This window comes from Cryptomeria japonica, chromosome 5 (assembly GCF_030272615.1).
Source record: "Cryptomeria japonica chromosome 5, Sugi_1.0, whole genome shotgun sequence".
Classification (NCBI taxonomy): domain Eukaryota; kingdom Viridiplantae; phylum Streptophyta; class Pinopsida; order Cupressales; family Cupressaceae; genus Cryptomeria; species Cryptomeria japonica.
In genome coordinates, this window is record NC_081409.1 from 233646520 (window position 1) to 233666388 (window position 19869).

Consider the following 19869-nt stretch of genomic DNA (forward strand, 5'->3'; position numbering starts at 1 on the left):
TGAATCGAAAGATCTATCTTCTAAACATAGTCTATCTATCTGGTACTTCTTGATTCTCTGAGTTCATCGATTCCATTCTAAAGCATGATTAAATATATATATATATCGATCCAAAGGATCCCGTCGGCCCAAAAAGGATCAAAACCCGAGGAACAAGACCTAGCGTACAAAATAAATAAGGTTGGCCTCCACTAAGAGATTCCTTCGAAAGATCCAAAGGATGAAATGAAGAAGGTTGGCCACATGCCAAGCAACATCAAGATCAGTGCCCAAGGCTTCACAAGCTTCAGAATGGGCTCTGGTAGATCACTAGAATAGGTCTCAGGCAACCGGTAACAAGAAATTGTCAAGGAAAGCGGTAGCGATATCTTGTCAAAAAGTGATCCAAATGAGATGCATTTAGCAAGAAAGTAGGGTGATCAAGTCTTCAAGTAGAATCCAACTCAACAGGAATTGGTGAGCCAAAACTGGGATACATAGAAAGGAAAACTGAAACTGCAAACATAAAATAAACAAAAAAGGAAATGTTTTTTTTGGTTGATGCAAGATTGTTGTGTACACAGAAGATGTCAATGCTTATTCACATGGAATTGAAAGAGATTTTATCTACAATGATGAATGGATAAGTATTATGGTGAGTGAGGTGCATGGGTATGCAATGTATCTTGATAAATGCTACCAAGTTACAAGAAATGCAATTAGAATGTTGACTAGTTTGTGCTCCATCGATACTCTTTCAGTGAAGAAGACCACAAAGAATGACATTGTGTCAAAATTAACTCATTCAATGTGGGATAGAAGAGAAATGACAATCAAAGATATTAAAGACCCTAGAGTGAAATATGTGATAAAATGCCCTTCTTACAAAATTTATTTTTAGAGCTAAGAGGGTTCTACCACAATCATAGCCATACATACGACACATTGGATGGTAGTTGTTAGTGAAATATTTGATCTCTATGAGTTGATGAGACAATAGTTGATGGATAACTTGGAGAAGACAAAGATAAGAAATTACACATTTAAGTTTAGGTCCCTAATTATATGTTGGATTTCATGTTTATGAATGAGTTATCAGGTAACTAAAATCATGAATCGAATAAGTTTTTACCGGTTGCAGTTCAAATAAGGCAAGATATTAGGAGTTATAGTTTATATTACAAAACTTATAGACAATCTTATGGTGGTTGGTTCAAGTGTTTTCAACAGATTATTCAAGAAAGAGAAAGGTTTCCTTCAAATGTGGTCTGGAAGTACAAAGACAATTTTACATTTTTGGTGAGAAAATACAATTTCTATATAGAGGTTGTTGAGTCAAGAACTGCATGGATTCTAGAGTTAACATATGATGTATCTGAAGAAGAAGTTGAAGAAAAAATTATTACCATCATTCAAATACTTATTGATCCAAAAGAATCCAGATTTGGAACCATAGAGCAGGTTGAAGCTAAGATGAGAAAATAAAGGATAGAGAAAGGTCATGAGAAAAGGATGGAATAAGTGTTCAAGGAGATTGAAATGTGTCTGGTTGCATAATTTTTTGGTGCTTCTTTTGAGGAATGGAGAAAGACAAGTTTTGTGTCTACCTTTTAGTCCATGATGATTGGTTCAATTGAAACCCTAACTAAAACTATGAAAAAGGTGAAGAGTACTTCGAGGAAGAAGTATAAAGCTACAAATAAGAAAGTTGATCTAAAATTATAAATCAAAGAGATTGAAAGCAGTTCTGATGAGGAAGATCAAAAGGAACAACTTGTCATCAGACTGAGGCTAAAAAGAGGCATAGTGAAAGAGGAAGTAGAAGAGAAAGAGGGCAATGTACCTCCTACAAAGAAGATAAAGACTCATGTCCCTCTAGTTGGGACTCCTCCTATGCAAAAGAAGGAAACTAATAAGAAAGAGCCTGAGAAGAAAGTAAAGTCTAAGGAAGATGAGAAAGCTAAGGATAATCCATACTATGAGCCTTTAGAATTGAACAACTTAGTCAATGCCATTTGCATTTATAAAACTTTGGGATATGCAACCAGTACATACAATGAGTCCCCTTGGGTAGATAAGGAAACTATTGAGAAGGCCATTATATGGTATTCAATGACTTTTGACAAAACTCTTAGTGATATAGAGGAAAATTTTCCTAAGGAACTATTAGAATCTTTAATTAAAAGAACAATGAATGCTGTGAAAAAAGAATAAAATATTAGAACTAGTGTAGTTGATAACATATGCAACGTTAAACTAATGAAAGCAAGAAAAAAATTACACAAATCCTAAACACTAGGTTTAGGAAGAAGGAGAGTAAATTTGATTATGGTTGATCTTGAAGACATCAAGATAATAATAAGAGAATTAGATGAAATTGTTGAAAAAGTTGTAGAAGAAGTGGTAAAGGCTTTGTCGTCTCCTTCAGAGAAGACAAACATGCCTTCTGGTCCTAGAGAGTGCAACAACAAAGATGCATTTCAAAGGAAGGTAGAGGAATACAAGGAAGAAGAGGTTGGGAAACATTCTTCTCTAGATATGTAGAAAGATGAGTAAAAAATAGAGGAGGTTGTAGATGATAAGATGGAAGAACAAAATGCTAAGGTTGCTACTCCAAAGACTAGGTTAGAGGAACATAATTATATAGAACAAAGTTTTGATGCTAACATAAAAAAACAACAACAAGGAGAAGGAAGATAAGTATGAAGAAAAGAAAGTTGAAGAAGAGAAGTCTGAGAAAGAAATAGAAAAGATGACCTTAGAAGAGGAGAAGAAGGAAGAAGAGAGTTTGGCAAAAAGGAGAAAGAAAATGAACTCAAAAGATTATTAATTGGAGAATCGTTTAATGTTTCTGAGTTGCTACATGTATCAAATTTGAATAAGTCATCGCCCATCCAAATATTTCAGTTGGGTGATGTTCTACAATAGAGAACTAAGAAAAAATATATTGTTGAGTATACAAAATTAATTGAAAAGGCAATGAATTTTATCATAGGGAAAGTTTCAGATACCAAATCAGATGAAACTTTGAGTGATGAAGAGAAATTATGAGTATTGTTAGAATATCTAAAGGTCCATATGCATCTAACCTTGAAGCAATTATTTCTGGTGATGCAAAGTAGAGGCTATCACAGAAAAGATTGAATAAACTTATGGGTATATGTGTAGAGACACACATTTGGATCAAAGATGTAGTTACAACATTTTAATAGAGCATTGACAATGTAATAAATGTATACAAGTTTTTTCATTCATGGTTTGATGCCAAAATAAAAATAAAAAAGGACATTGAAACCTTTGAGGCTAAAAATTTGGAGATGTCTAAGTTCAATGATATAAAGAAAGATGGAGATAGAAAGGCCAAAGTAGAATTAGAGCACCAATATAAAAGGCTAAATTAGCTAGTAGAATAGAAGGAACGTGTTAAAAAGGACTTCTACAAATTGAGAGATATTGCCGACATGTATCTCACCAATATGGTGAAGATCTTAAAATATTCTTAGGCATTGAGTGAGTCAGTATATGTTCCAAGCAGTTGTGAAGAAGTATATAAACTTATTTTGTAGATGGAAATATAGCTTATTCTTATGGTTTCTATAATAATTGATTGGAGCTTTGTCTGGGCACAATTAAAGGCCATTCACAACAATATTATATTTCCTGCCCCAACATGATGCACAAATTGTCAAACAGTAAGATATCTTTTATTATCATGAGTACATATGTGTTGGTATTGAAGATATTTGTTTTAGAGGTTGAAATTGTTGAAGAGGTCATGTAAATAGGGGGAGTTGTGCATAATACTTTTTGTTGTTTTTGTTGGTGGTGAACCATTTTTTCTTGATGTCAAAGGGGGAGAATTTTTTTGGTGATTGAAGAGATAAGTGTTGGAAAACAATGACAAATGGGGAGATTGTTGTAAATATGGGATTTAGGTTGTCGATGATGTCAAACTTGTAAATCAGATGTTCTATTGTGTTGTTCTCTAAGTCTGGAAGTAGTTATGTCATGTACAGTTGGCATAAGTATGTGAAGTATGCACAAATATTGTGCAAAAATATGGAAACTATTTTGGGGTGTTTTGGATGGAAAATATTGATGGTATGTTGTGTTTCCGTAGCTTTGATGTTAGTCAATGTGGTCTAGAGGTGGAATGTTGCTACTCGTGACTATTCTAATGAATAGTCTAGTTACTCGATGTTTTGGTCCACTCTATGTGGAAAATTTATTACATGATGTTGAGGATGACTACCATGGTTTTATTGATACTTGATGTCGACTTTGTGGTTATTTGCACGTTGTATTTTTTGGTCCAAGTTGAACTTTCAATTTAGAATATTGACATAAGCTATAAGGTTATATATATATGGAATGGATATATAGTGCAAAGATATATTGTGATTTATATGTGTGATAGAGTAGAGATGAAGGATGTTTTAGATGTTATTTAACCATTGAACTATAACTTGCATTTTAGTTAATGCAATTTTTAGATATCTCAATCTTTGATATTATATTGTAATTAAGACTATGTATCTTGCCCTAAAGAAGTGATCTTCAACTATGCAAGTATTTGTATCTTCCCCTAAGGTTGTGTGCCTTAGCCTATAAGTCCCTTCTAGAGTAGTGAGCTCCCTAGCCTATGACCTAAATAATTGTCAACATTGATATCTATATTGTGAGTGTAATTCTTGCAATGGTTTTTCCCTATTTGGGTTTTCCACATAAAAATTCTCGTGTACTTGTGTGATTGATTTTGCTACTTGTTATTTACTTTCATGCATATGGTGGATGGAATGAATATTGAGCTAAAATTTTAATCTGATCAATTTTTAACTATATACTGATTCACCCCCCCACTCCCCTCTCAACATCCATTAGTGTTCAATAGACAGGGAAGAAGGAAAATATTTTTTCTCTTCCCACAAATTCCCATCCTCATTCCAACCACATGATCACCAACAATTATAACTTCCTGAGCAATAATAACACCAACAACACTACCATACACCATATTATTAGGATAAGGTGGAATTAACCTTACAATACTAAACCATTCATACATCTCTATGTTCCTTGGAAAGTGTTCCCTAGAACATGAGAGAAAAATATTAAATATTTGTACATTGTGGCTATTTGCAATTGCATTAGAAGTGAACATGAAGAGGTGATAAAGTTAAATCAAAATGGACACAATAAAATCTTTCCCACATCCATATTAAGACATGAAGGGAAATACATAAAGAGACCAAGTTTGGGAAGAGAAAAGGTGTCCATTTGGGGATCTGCCAATGACCAAGAGTTATGGAGCACTAAAAATGTCTAAAGTCTAAGTGACTTTGGATTTGACACTAAAAATAGGAGTCACTTGAAGATTTTTATTATTTTATTATGTCTATTAGCTATTAATTCTCTAAGGTGTGGGTTTTTTGCAAGTGGTTTTGGACCATGTATTAGGAAAACAATAATGGTTTTTCCTCTTCCATTTGGCTATAAATTAGAGCCTAGGCATAGTTGTTTCATCATAGTTTCTTTGAGCTTTCCAAGTATTTATAGGATCATTCGAAGAGGTGAAGTGAAGTGTATTATTGTTGTAGCATCTCTTTTGAATATTAATAATATACTCACCCTTGTTTTCTAGTGGAGTATTTTCTTGAAAGGGCTTGTCCACATAAATTTTGCGTCTCTTTTGGTATGATTGATTTTATATTTATGTTCAACGGTGAAATCAAATGCCCATTTTAGATTTAGTTTTAGATTTGGTATTTTTTTAGTTTTTTAATCACTTAAGAAAGTTAATATTGCAACCTTCCTTCACCTTATATCTCAACATTTGGTATTAGAGATAATGGTTCTTCTAAGAGGGGGTCACCTTTCTCTTTAAGTGTTGAAGGATTTTTGTTGTAGTAGGAGTAATTTTTTTAGTTTTTAATATTTGAGAAGAAGATTGAAAGTCATGGCTCCTAATTCTTGTACAAATATTGAGAAATTTAATTATACTGGCTATGAGAAGTGGAAACTGAAGATGAAAGATCTTTTGGAAGAAAGAGATTTGTGGTTTCTAGTTTAACATGAAAAGAAACTAGAGGACTCTACTTTATTGGATGATGCTTGGAAGAAATTGGACAAGAGGGAATGAGGAAATATTTGGTTGTCTTACCAATTTTTTTCTCTTGAATGTCTCCATAGAAGACATTGCATACAAGTTGTGGAAGAAGGTTGGTGACATTTATTGATCTAAAAGTTTGTGCAGTAAGTTAAATCTCAAGAGAAGGTTATATTCTTTAAAAATGAAAGAGGGTGAGTTTATTACATATCATTTGAATTCTTTTAGTCTTATTGTAAGTCATCTTGTATCAATAGATGTTAAATTAGAAGATGAAGATAAATGTATCTTCTTTCTTTTCTATTTTGTCGAATCTTGGAAAAATATAATTATTGCAATTAGTAGCACTAGTACAAAGGCAAACATGGACAGCTTGATTTCCATACTTCTTTTAGAAGAGAAGAGAAGAAATTCTAAGAATGTTGGCTCCCAAGATGCCTTGCATGTGCAACAAAGGTCCAATGAAAAAGGGCCTAGAGGAATAAAAGAGGGATAAGTGCAAAGGATGATCAAAGACTCCTAGAAATATCAAAGAAAAGTGTTGGAATTATGGAAAAGAGGGCATGCAAAGAAGGAATGTAGAGTTAAGAAAAATAATGTTGATTCCTCCATGGAAAAGTCCTCTTATGATGATTATGATTCTTTTTTAATTTTTGCTAACATTTTTAGTGATTTAGCTTCCTCCTACCACATGACTCCTCACAAGGAGTGGTTTTCTTCTTACAAATAATATGATGGGGGAGATGTTTTCATTGGTGACAACAATGTACAAATAAGGTTGATGGTAAAGGAAAGGCAAAGTCATATTTCAACAATGAAAAAGTAAAACCAATTGAAAAAGTTTTGTATATTCAAATACTTGCAATAAATATTCTTTCTATATCCAAGTTGAATGATTCTACAATGCATGTGATATTTGACAAGCTTGCTTGTAGATTGGTAAGAGGGAGTTTGTTGATGGATAAAGGATAACAAATATGGAATTTGTTTACGCTTAATGCCTCTACTTTTGTAACTTTGCCAATTTATAACTAGCAATGAAAATGCATGAATGATGTGGCATCAAAGATTGGGTTAACATTGGCGAGGTCTTAAGACCATTCTAAATAAAAATTGGTTGATAGTCTTTCTGATTAATCTATTGGCAAAAATGAGTTTTGTGACCATTTGGTGTTTGGTAAATAGAGCATATCATCATTTCTTAAGGAATCTATAAGGCAAATATATCAATAAAAATTATTCATTCAAATGTGTGTGGTCCAATGGATGTTGTTTCTTTGGGTGAATCTTGGTATTATGTTTCCTTTGTTGACGATTTCTAGAGATACACTTGGATTTATTTTATGCATTCTAAATATGAAGTTTTAACTAATTTTAAGGAATTTAAGGCCTTAGTGGAAAAGTAAAACTATTATAAGATAAAAGTGTTGAGGATTGACAATGGGATTGAATATTATTCTAGGGAATTTGATGAGTTTTGTAAGCATGCAAGTATTGTTCGATAGAAGACTACTCCTTATACTCCCCAACAAAATGTGGTAGTAGAAAAATGGACCAAACCATAATGGAAAGAGCTAGGAGCATTTTGAGTGGTGTTAAACTTGATAGGATTCTTTTGGATAGAAGTTGTTGGTACAACTTGTTATTTGATTAATATAACTCCTTGCTCAATTATTATTGACAAAACTCTTTATGAAATGTGGATAGGTAGAAAGCCTTCAATTGAACACTTAAGCATCTTTGGTTGTGAGGATTTTTCTCATGTGCCTTAGGTGAAGAAAACTAAACTATATCCAAAAACTCAAAAATGTATCTTTGTTGGTTATAGTGAGAATGTAAAAGGTTATAAACTTTGGAAACCTCTAACTCAAAAAATGATATTTTCTAAAGATGTTATTTTTGGGGGGATTGGAGCATACTCGGGTGAAGAACAACCAAAGGATAAGATAATACAACATGCAATTCAAAATAAAGATTTGAAAGTAGGAAGATACACATGAGGAAGAATAGTTAGATGGATTTGAGGATGGATAAGAAGAGGAGGGTTCGGAGAGTTCAGACGATGTGCAAGATGAGCATACAAAGGAAGACAAACTGGTTTGACCCATTACTCCTACCTTGAGGAGGTCCACAAGGCAACAAAATCAAGTTGACATGTATAGCCCAATAGATTTATATTGCATTTTTATTTTATGAGTATTGATGATGAACCTAGATTTTTTGGGGTAGATTCTCTCTTCAGAGGAAAGCGAGTCTTGGATATAGGATATGCAAGAGGAGATAATGGCCTTAGATAGTTTCAGCATTTGTGATAGAGGAGATGATTATTTTATTATGTCTACTGGCTATTCATTCTCCAAGGCTTGGTTTTTTTCCAAGTGGTTTTGGGCCTTTGTTTTGGGAAAACAATGGTGGTTTTTCCTCTCTCATTTGGCTATAAATTGGGGCCAAGACATAGTTCTTTCATCATAGTTTCTTTGAGGTTTCCAAGTACTTTTGGGATCATTTGGAGAAGTGAAGTGAAGTGTATAGTTTTTTTAGTCTCTCTTTTTAAGATTAATAATATTCTTGGCCTCGTTCTCTTGTGGAGTTTTTTTATCGAAAGGGTTTCTCCATGTAAATTTGTTGTCTCTTTTGGTATGATTGATTTTATATTTATTTCAAATGGTTCAATCACATGTTTATTTTATATTTAAGTTTAGATTTGTAATCACATAAGAAATTTAATATTGCAAGGTTTCCTCACCTGGCTCCTCAACACACAGAACAGTGAGCACCAACACCATCATTCACCACATCCAAGTATCTTCCAACGAAAATAGAGCCAACAAAGCTCTTTTCTATAGGGGAAACCAAAGCAAGAGACCCACCAAAACCATCAATAGAAACAAAGGATTTTTCGATCCTATGCCCTTTTCCATTTCCATCATCCTTTAGGGTTTCACAGTTTGTTCTCATGCCTACTCTTGCAATACCTTTCCTTGACTTGCCATTGTTTATTCACTTTAAAAAAAATCATTTACTATAAAAATCAAGTTATTAAAAGTTAACATAAAAAAATTATAATTATTTTTATTTTTAAAAGAAAAATATTTAGAATCTACATGAAATCTCACAAATCAATAGTTCACATCATCTTTGAATTCTCAATGATTTAGTTTCTATAGGTGTTAGAGATTGAACATTTAGTTAAAATCTTGATTTCATTATCCACTTTGGCTAAACAATGGCACATAGTATTGTAGGATCATGCATGGGGTTATGTAGGAAATGGTTTGATCGACTTGTATGATTTTTATAACATTTTTGTAACATGCAAAAGATGCATGCCCCAATAAAGATGTGTCCTCTTAATTAAAAATAACTTTGTAAGAGAGGTTGGGGAAGTCCCCACTTGATGCCATGCAAGCTGCCTATCTTGTGAAATGAACAAGAAGATAAATCAACTTAGAGGGTTTCAAAAAAATAGAGAAAAAAGGGAGAGGTAGTGTCGCCCTCCACCAACCACATCCTACACACCCTAAACAACAAAATAACTTAAAAAAACCTCACATAGGTTTATGACCTCTCAAATCCACTAGAATATGAGAGACATGATCACCCTAATAATTGTACCATTCTATAGACCTTCACACATTCCATCTATTACTTTTAGTTTACATTTTGATTAAGTTGTATCTATGTCAAGTGTAAAGGACATCACCCTTAAGTCATTTGACAAGGGAATCAATATCTAATCCACATCATCTCAACATCTTTTTGTAGGTCAAAGGTTCATTTATGTGATTCAAAGATCATATGAATGCATAGAGTTCATTTTGTGCATGTGTATTTGGTTTAGATCAATTTAATAATGTAAATTTAATCTTGGCCAAAATTTGAGAATGACCTTTATATTAATATTTCATCATTTTGTATTCAATACATTTAAGTTTAAGCAATTATACATGTAATAATTATATAAAAAACAATAGACAACTATCTATCAACCATCAAATTTATTAAATACTTTCATTTGTTTTAATGTTCAATTTTTAAATTTAACCATATAATCAACACAACTCTAAATTAATTTAATTAATATTTATTACTCATTACATTAATAAACCTAATTGTACTAAAGAAAATAAACTTACTTCATTTCTTAATGATTCAAATTATTCTTTTCTACATTTTCTAATACATACCTTTTAATTAATTTATTGATTTTTTTATTATTTTTTATAAAATTTATTAGAGCAATTAAATTAAATAATTTTATTTAAAATTCACTAAAATTTACATCTAAAGTACATAAATTTTCTCAAATATTTTGAAAGTGAATTTGGGGAGAAGGCTCTATACTGGAGCATTCTAACTTGATGCATCCTAAAATCTTATGTGGATTTCAAATTACTTGTCAAATTATCTATAACTGAGGTGTCCACAATAGTAAAAAGAATAAAACATATAGTTGTGCACTAAGTCCAGTTTATAGAAGGACCGATCTAGCATCACATGATTATAGTTTGTTTAGATTTATTGAAATTCTTTTGAAAATAAATATTAACATATACTTTTTATATTCCATTATAAAGACTATCATCCCACCATTAGTATTGTTATATTACTAGCAATTGCACCTTAGTGTGCAATGGGTATGCTGAAGAGGTACGGAAGGTCAATTAGGGCAAAATTTGGTCAATTTTTTACATAAATTTGTGTATTACATGAGATCAATTGGTAGACCAAATTTAGAAAATAATGTTACTTGTGAAACAAAGGTCTCAATGGAGAAGTGATAGTTTCAAATCCACTTTGTATTCTCTTACAAGGTTCAAATTATAACTAAAACAAAAAAATTCAATTAGAAAGAAAATCAAGTTCTATAACCAACATGCTCATGTTATGTTGCAATCAGGTGAGAGGGAGAGAGAGGTGGGGGGTGGGGGAAGAAAGAGAGAAAGAGAGAGATGTAAAGAGATAAATATAGAGATGAAGATGATATGAATATGAAGATGGAGAAAGAGGAGAGAAAGATGGAGAAAATGAGAGATATATGGAGGGAAAAAGAGAGAGAAGAGATAGGATTAGATAGATGTGTGTGTGTGTGTGTGTGTGTGTGTGTGTGTGTGTGTGTGTGTGTGTGTGTGTGTGTGTGTGTGTGTGTGTGTGTGTGTGTGTGTGTGTGTGTGTGTGTGTGTGTGTGTGTGTGTGTGTGAGAGAGAGAGAGAGAGAGAGAGAGAGAGTGTGTGTGAGAGAGAGAGAGAGAGATTCATGGATAGATGAAAAGAAGAAATATGGAACGACAAATATAAAGAGGAAAATAGGTATGAATATAGAGATTTAAAATGAGGGATAAGGAGAGACAAAGAGGGAGAGAGAGATGGATATATAGAAAGATACATGTATATAAATAGAGGGGGGAGAGAAAGATAGAGGTAGAAAGGTAGATAGAGTGAGAGAGGAAGAGGATAAAATAGATAGAGAGATAAAGAGATGTAGAGTGAGATAAAAAGATATAAATATGGGGATATAAAGAGATATATAGAGGAATATTGGGAGAAAAAGAGATATGTAGATGGTGAGATAGAGTGATAGAGATATAGACATATAAGGAGGCATAGAGAGAGGGAGAGATGGAGAGAGATAAAAAGATTGATAGATAGATATAGAGAGAGAGAACTAGAGGTAGACAAATAAATATGAAGGGAGAGGGAGAGAAATGTGGGGAGATAGAGGAAGAGATTGGTATAAATTGGAAGAGGGGCAAGAGATAGATATATACAAGAAGAGAAGGGGAGAGAGAGGTAGTTATAAAGAGATAACTCTTATCAAACGAAGATAGAAATAGAAGATAGATTTCTAATTTAAAAAATAAGTATTCTACAATAATTAAAATTTTAATAAGACAAATAAGTAATAACTATAAATTAAATGAACTCTAATAATTCTAAATTATCATTTATAATTTCATTAAAAAATATAAATAATTAAAATTAGATTTTCACTTAATGAAAAATTAATCATTTAAAAAAGTAGAAAAAAAGCTAATTCTTTCTTTTTTAATATTTTTGTATTTTCCACTTTTGAAAAAAAAAATGGAATATTCCAATAAAAGTAAGTACCATTAAAATATATTATTATTAAAAGCAAAACATAGTAGATTTTTCTTTTGTACACATTCTTTTTCTAATTAATCATATTAAAATATGTTTTTTTAGTTTTTAATCATTTAAAAAAAATTAATATTAATGTAAACCTAGGACTGAGATCAATTCAATCATCTTGCATCCTTCTACTCAACTTCAAACCATTGATTTCAATATGGAACTTGAAAACTTCATATAGGGTATGCCGAAATAAAAGATAGATTTCTAATTCAAAAAACAAGTATTCTACAATAATTAAAATTTTAATAAGACAAATAAGTAATAACTATAAAATTAAATGAACTATAATAATTTTGAATTATTATTTGTAATTTCATTAAAAAATATAAATAATTAAAAATAAGATTTTCACTAAATGAAAAATTAATCATTTAAAAAAGTAGAAAACAAGCTAATTCTTTCTTTTGTAACATTTTTGTCTTTTCCACTTTTGAAACTTCAACAAAATATGGAATATTCAAATAAAAACAAATACCATTAAAAGATTTTTATTTTATTTTTGATAAAAGTGGGCAAGCCATTAAACTATATTTTATTAATTTTGAAATTTTGATACAACGGGTTCAAAGGGCATACCGGTAGGAAAGAACCCACAAGAAAACCTCCGGTTGTGGCCCAAAAATGCAAAAAAGTAAAAACCCCTTAATCCCAAATTACATATCTGATTGTGATCACCCTGCCATTACATGGCTTTCAAAGATATACATAGAATTGTCCATATGACCATCAAAAAACATGAGAGAGAACCACCCAGCCTGTGAGATATGATCTGTTAGAAGAGGAACATAGCATCAAAGCTTCCAAGGCTCGCCAAAAATTTGAGCATATCAACAGTTAAAAAAACCTGCATCAAAAAAGATATCAACCCAAAGATATCTGCATAAAGTAGTTAAATTTGAAACCAAGAACTTGAGCTCTCATCAGAAGGCTCACTATCCATGCTCGAAGGAGAGATAATTTGCAAGGGAAATTCCAACCGTGGAGGAGCTGAGGCCAAAAAACCAAAAGAGAGTAGAGAATGTAAACCCATAAGCACCACCAAAGCTTTATCCACAAACTGTGAAGGAACCGAATCTAGCAAGACTTCAAATGAATTTAAAGTGTCCCCCAATCTATCACATAATAAACCCATTCTCAACTCAAACAATAATTCCCCATACCTCCCATTATCCAACAGATCAGAACGAGGAAGAAAGCCCCCATAATAAAAAGAACCCAGCTCAAAATGATAATTATCCAATGTAGACCTAACAAGCTCCCAGGAGAAAATCAAGGGAGGAATGAATGCACTAACCAAGAGTTGGAGTAAACCCTTATCAAGAAAAATGTCATAGCAAACAGTAAGGAATCGAGACAAAATCTCAGAGCCAGAAAAAGAAGAAGTAGACTGCAACCAGAGAGATCCCAACAACCTACGAATGTCAAAATCCACCTGAGGAGTAAGCGAATGAAACACCTTTCCAAACATTTCAGAATTATTACCCGAAACCACATTATCCTCCTCAAGGTGGCACTCAACAATGACCCTGTATCTTGAAAGAGTGATAACACTCGACATATGAAGAAACCCAACAAGAACCGACACAAAGTTTACTGTTGTATTGAGAAATGATATCGGCTTTTAAAGACAACAGCCACCAAAAACATGAACAGAACAAATCACACCACTTCATAATTACAATTGAAGGCATGAAAACAAGATTAAAGCTCATGCAAGATACAACATAAATGAGGGACTTCGCACGATGGTGGCGGCTGAAAAAAGCAATACTTCATATCCCAACAAATACCACATAACAAACTGCTTACCCCACCATGATCACATCACAAAAAACTGTGACCGAATACAACCAAAACATAATCTCTTCGTACAACACGAAACAATAAACTCTTTAAAGCACTCGTGCAAGAGCAGAGCAAGAAAACAAGCCGAATCATAACTACTAACAGGGTGCCACCCTTGTTGCCTATGCCAGATCATAACCATACTTTATAGCCAACAAGGATTTGTTACCTACAAAGCATCCTTACCACTTGTGCATATACATCAAACATGCTTACCTCTCAAGGAAGAAGGGCAATACAAAATTTTATGACGTCCATATTCAATAAGAACCAAAAGACTTATTGTTGAAATGTCAGAAGGGAAGCCGAAATCTCTTCCATGCTTACATCACACAAATTTGCATTACTTTCTATAGCCAAATTTGCCAAAAAATCCACTATTTTATTAATTTCTCTGAAACAATGAGAGATCAAGAAAGAATCAAAAAATGTAAGTTGTTGTAGAATTAAATCCAGAACATATTGTAATTCCCAATAGTTAGATTTCTTCTTCATAACACATTGTATGGTTACCATCGAATCCCCTTCAATTACAAGATCCTTAATTCCTAAGGATATAGCCATATCCAAGCCCAGAGATAGGGCATTAAACTCTGCAAAATTATTATACTTATGTCCAATAGCATGACATCTAGCATGGACAAAATTAGCATGATGGTCAAAAATCACCATACCTACTCCTGCCAAACCAGGGTTTCCGCGAGAAGCACCATCAAAATTCAATTTAAAATGCCCATGAGGGGGAGGCTTCCATGTAGCTGCATTTCTCTTGGTTAAAGCATCATTGTTTTTCAAAATTGATCCATGAGAAGGCAAGATAGATAGCAATTTCCAGACCCTAGTCACCCTACTATCCCAGTGCGAGAAAGAAGAAAGATTTTCTAGGTTCTTGTAGATATAAGACAAGACAACCTCCAAAATAGAAGATTCAATTTTCATTAGGATCTCCTCAAGAGTAGAGCTAATTTTTTTAAAGATCCTATTATTCCTTTCTAACCAAACATTCCAGATTAAAATAGTAGGAGAAACAATCCAAAGACAAGCATAGAAAGATGAAGCAAACAGAAAAGGCCAGGCTCTAAAGTGAGATATAAGATCTTTCCCTATAACAAAAGTCATATTCAATTTATAAAATAGCCACTGCCAACATTGAAATGTAAAGTCACAGTGAAGGAAAAGATGGGAGGAGGATTCCAAATTTTTTTTGCATAACACACAAGGAAAAACATTAGTGATGCCAAGTCTATCCAAGCGCATGCCTGTAAGTACCCTATCCTGAACTGCTAACCAAGCAAAAGCCCCAGCTTTGGGCAGACAGGCCGAATGCCAAAAAAGCTTATATGGCCAAGAGGATGAGTCTTTAATAGACATAAGAGAATTATATCCATCTTTAACCGTATATTTGCCCGAGATATTCCTTGTCCAAACGAGTTCATCTTTGGACTCAGATAGGATAATCAGTCTTTCTCCCAAAACCTTCGCATAATGCATTTTGAGATCTTGCTCAACATCCAAGAACTCAATGGATTTCCACTTAGCTATCTTAAGATCTCCACTATGAATTACCTCAAAGTAATCTGCCACAAAGACTCTCCAAAGGGAAGAAAGGGTAGATATCAAAGGGGACCAATCTCTTATGTTTCGTAAAGGAGCATGACCATTCCACACCTCATCCCAAAATCTAACCTTCTTCCCATTATGAACAATCCAAGAAAGATGTGGCAAAATGACATTCCTACATTTGCAAATAAAGTTCCACATAACTGAACTTAAAGGTAATTTTAAAAATTGAAAAATGTACTCCCTAGGTCCATTATTCAAATACTTTGCAAACATGATTTGTGCCCAAAACGAATTAGAATGCTCATACAACTTCCAGACCAATTTAGCTCCTAAAGCCAGATTCTATTTTTCCAAGTTCCTAATACCCCCCAGATCCTTAGGCAAACAAACTTTATCCCAAGCTACTAGAGGAAGTTTATTCCTCCCATCTTTATTACTACTCCATAGAAAGGACCTAAGAGTGTCTTGCAAGCTCACAATCACCGATTTAGGGGCTTTTAAAACTAACATTAGATAAATAGGGACTGCATTCAACACAAATTTAATCAGGACAATTTTCCTTGCAAGGCTTAACCATTTCTGGCTCCAGGATAAAATCCTCTTTGAAATGACAGAAATAAGCTTATCACAAAAGGTTAGTTTGTCTTGTTTGATGAAAAACGGTATACCAAGATACTTACAAGGAAGGATACTAGGTTCAAAACCCTAAAAGGACTGCAATCTATGTTGAACTACCTGTGATGTATTAAGGAAGAATATTTTTGACTTCTCAATATTCACTTTTTGCCCTGAAAAAGCCACATACTTTTGAATAATTCCACTTATAGTATTTGCCTCCCTCAAGGAAGCCTGGCCAAAAACAAGAGTATCATCTACAAATAAACAATGTGAAATAGAAATAGGAACGCCAAGGATCGCAATCCCCTTCCATAATCCTTTTAACTTTGCAGCCTTAATTGCCCAGCTAAAGGATTCCGCTAAAAGTATAAACAGAAAAGGGGACAAAAGACCCCCCTGTCTCAATCCTCTGGAAGAAGAGAAAAAACCACAAGGAGAACCATTGATTAAAACTGAGAATCTTGTAGAAGAAATGCAAGCATTAATCCATTTGACCCAAGCCTTGGAGAAACCTAACTTGAGAAGAACAAGACCTAAAGCCCCCCAATCAACCCTATCGTAGGCCTTCATCATGTCCAATTTGAGAATCATGGTCGGGAGCCTCTGAATAAAGATAGAATGCAACACTTCATGAGCCACAATAGCTCCCTTCGATGTTTCCCTACAGGGCACAAAACTACCTTGCTCTAAGGAGATGATTTTGCGAAGAATTCTTGCCAAACAAAGGGAAATTGCCTTAGTAAAGATTTTATACAGGGTGTTTCATAAAGCAATATGACGGAAATTAGCAAAGGTCTTAGTGACATCTTTTTTACGGATAATAGCAATCAATGTGGTATTGAGTTCTTTTAGAATTGACCTATTTCTCCTAGCCTCTTCAAGAGCCAAGAGGACATCTTTGCCCACAAAGTCCCAACACTTCTAAAAGAATAAAGGGGTAAACCCATCCGGCCCCGGGGCCTTGTCGGGATCCATATAAAAAACCACACATTTGACTTCTTCTAAAGAGAAAAGAGACATCAACATCCTATTATCCTCAAGGGACACTAAGGAGGGAATATCAGAAATAAAATCATCCGAACAACAACCACCCTCCGAGGATAGTAATGATTTAAAAAAGTTAACTGCCTCTAAGGCAATGCCCTCTGATTCAGTAAGCAACTTCCCATTGGGATCCTCTATACAAGATATCCTATTTCGGCTCCTTTTTAACTTGGTGGAAGAGTGGAAGAACTTTGTATTTCTATCCCCATCTGAAAGCCAAACCTCTCTAGATTTTTGCCTCCAATATATTTCTTCTCTAGCTAAAACTTCTTCTAGTTCTGATTTTAGAGATTTGAATTCATCAAACACATGTGGAACCATACCATGAGAAAGTACATGCATGTTTAAGCATTCAATCATATCTTGAATTCTTTGTTTCTCATGGAAAATATTCTTGAAATGCAAAGAATTCCACTCTCTAATGTTCATCTTCAAAAAGCTAAGTTTCTTGACAATCTGAAACATCCGAGACCCTAGACAGAAAGGAGCAGAGGCCCACCATTTCCTAAGGAGGGGTAATAAGGAGGAATCCCTGAACCACATGGGTTCAAATTTAAAAGAGGACTTAACACAAGGATTGGCCTCCAAAATAGTTAATGAAATCAGAAAATGATCAGAACCTGTTAGAGGCAAAATAGAGGAAAAAAACTCAAAATTTGATTGTAACCATGATTCTGAAAGCAAGAAATGGTCTAGCCTCTCTGTTATTTGAGAAAAATCCTTTTTCATATTCGTCCAAGTAAAAACCCCATTTTGAAACTTACAATAAAAAAGGTCCATTTCAAAAATAAAATTCCCAAAATCACCCATAGTTTTTTTAGATGGTAAAGTACCTCCACTTTTCTCACTTGAGTCTATGATTGCATTAAAGTCTCCCCCAAATATGACTAGGGACCCCTGTATCAAGGGAGAAGCAATCCTTTTCAAATCACACCATAACTTAGATTTTACCTGGATCATAGAAGGAGCATAAACATTAAATAACCAAACCTTAACCTTAAAAAACTTACTAACAATAAAAAACAGCATCCAGTTTGCAGCCGAAGTTACTAACTGCACATCTATATTGAAATTATTCTAAAGTAATGCTAAGCCTCCGGAAGCTCCATTGGATGAGTGAGAAACAAAATTCCACCTTTTCCAAGATGAAAAAAGTACATCAGCGGAAGCCTGTGATAATTTAGTCTCTTGCAACATAAATATATCACACTTAATTAAATCCATCTGGGATTTAATCAAGTGTCTCTTGTTAGGGGCATTTAAGCCCCTAACATTCCAAGAAATAATATTCATTGGCCTCGAGGGGAGGCCGAAGCTCCCCTCTTCTCAACATCCAGAGCTATTATGCTATTACCAAAACAACTCTGTAGATTTCGCTTAACAGCCCTTGACCTAGTCACAGGAGGACTAGTCATCAGATGCTTCCCCTTTTTCTTTTTCCCCTTTAATGGAGTGGAGTTAGATTTTTTAGGTCTTCCTAGGGAAAGAGACTTTCTCCCCTGACCAATACTAGGAGAAAGGGACAAAGTCTTTTGTATCCCTGCATCAATTTCCAGTTGAGTCTGAGTTTTCTTAAGGGGTCTACCTTGTTTAGGAGAGTCGAAAGGAGGAGTTAAGAGCAAAGAAGTTTGAATAATTGGCAAGGTCTTAACAGATTTTGGAGAAAATAATTCATCTAACTTGACAAACCCCAAATCCTCAAAAGCCAGAATCTCAAAAGGGTTAGCAGTGATATTAATAGGAAGGGAGGAATTAATCCCAACTAAATCACTATCAATTGCACAAATAACTCTATCCGCAACCTCCCTACTGACTGAGGGGCATGTTTGATAAATAGATCATTTACTTGTTCAACCAATTCTATATCGGGCACAATTATCTCCAGCATCATATTAAAACCCAAATTCACTTCCTTCTAAAACACTTTGACCTTGATGGGCAGGCAAAGAAGCAAGATTTTGAATTTCAGAAATTAAAGCCAAGTCCTGTGGAGCTACAATAGCAGGAACCTTAAAATCAGATTCATTACCTTTATCCTTCCTAGGAGGATCCACGGGCTTAAGGTTGGAAGGCAAAACATTAACCTTTTCCGGATCCTGATGCAACCCATAGTCAGAAGCAGAAGGTAAACCAAGATTATTGACAAATTTTTGAAGGTGAAACAACAACTCAGGACCCTGATCAGGGAGCAAGTGAGAAGCCCTTTCAATAGGGTTATTCTGAGGATTACACAAATTACTCGCACTCGACTGACCCACGTGCAAAAATGCAGGAGACGACTTGGGAACATACTCATCTATAGGAAAATGTTTCTTAAAATCCATGAATAACGGTGCATCTAAGATAAGAGAGGGTTGAAGAAGTTCAGAATCCAACCTTTGAATATTTTGATGCCAAATCCCCTCCTGAGACTTGATATTGCATGTACAAATTTTTACCAGAACCTCCCCCTCCAAAAAATCCATTTGGGATGTAATAAAAGTGCCAAACGAATTCCCAATTTGTTGCAAAACATCAGGGTCCATAAATGTAAAGGGGATCCTTGGTAAACTATACCAAAAA